This window comes from Pholis gunnellus, assembly GCF_910591455.1.
Source record: "Pholis gunnellus genome assembly, chromosome: 1".
In the NCBI taxonomy this organism is placed as follows: Eukaryota; Metazoa; Chordata; class Actinopteri; order Perciformes; family Pholidae; genus Pholis; species Pholis gunnellus.
The window spans coordinates 23,035,455-23,036,739 of NC_136528.1; positions in this window are offsets into that span (position 1 = coordinate 23,035,455).

The following is a 1,285-nucleotide window of genomic DNA, read 5'->3' on the forward strand; positions in this document are numbered from 1 at the left end:
CAGAGCTCGCGACAGGAGCGGTAGCCTACCTTGCGTTTTCTGCGTTTTTCGTTGTCCCATTAAATAACCCCCCCCCCCCCAAAAAAAAAGAAACGAGCGGTGCCTGCTAATGCGTGGCGAACGGGCTGATCCGGTGGTGGTGAAACGTTCAGTTAAACGTGGTTTGTTTCCTTGCAGAAGAGCACCGACAGTTTTCAGCTATTGCTCACGTTCCCCTCCTCTGCTCCTGACATCAACAGCATGCTTGTAGCTCGGCGGGCACCCTACCGGACAACCTGCAGCACTGGGCCTGTGCAACACCCCAGACCTGCACCACAGCGTCAGAGAGCCTACCGCTGCACACTCACGAGCAGCTAGGGGGGGGGGGGGAGAAAAGTCAGGTAAAAACTGTTCACACAAGTCTGGAGGTCCCGTATGGGGGTAATGTGTTAGTGCATTTCTTTTAGAACCACGTAGGTACCAGATTAAAAAAAAAGCAGTAGTGGAATGTAAGTTAGTACAGTGGCGGAAGAAGTAATGTACAGGTCCTTTACTCAAGTTAAAGTTCCAATACCACACTGTGAAACTACCAGTGGTGAAAGAAGTATAGTTATTTTACTAAGCCATAGTAGCAATACTGTCTTGTAAAATATACCCTGTTATAATAAAAAGTTGTGCATTCAAACTTTTAAAAATGCCCAAAAGTAGGCGATTCTCATCAAGATATACTTGAAGTACTAAAAGAAAAGTACTTTATTGTTGCATTTTACAACTCTAGATGTTTACGGTTGTAATACTTTATACTGTTGGATAGTTTAATCTATAGTAATGCATAGTATTTTTCTAAATCATTTATAACTAAATTTGTTTATCAGAAAAATTTAAAATCAACACATTTGGAAATACATGGTTTTCATTGGACAGAAAGAGCATAATGCAATTGTAATCTCAAACAAATCTAGAGTAAAAACTACAATATTTGCCTCTGAGGTATAAATAAATAAAGTTACATAGGGACAAGTGCATTGCAATTCTACTTAATTACAGTACTTGAGTAAATTACTTAGGCTACTTACTACGTACATTCAGACAAGTACTGTACTTAAGTACAATTTCTATTTAACTACTTAAATAGAGTAAATTTGTAAATAAATTAACAATGGATTAAATCACAGAGACACATATCTGGGGCCTTAAAGCAACTAACTGCTTCTCCTGCTGGTAGCCAAGCCTTGCTCATACAGGTTTACATAATATTCAAGCTTCCATCAGTGTAAGAGATGATCAGATTATTTAGGCAAAATCA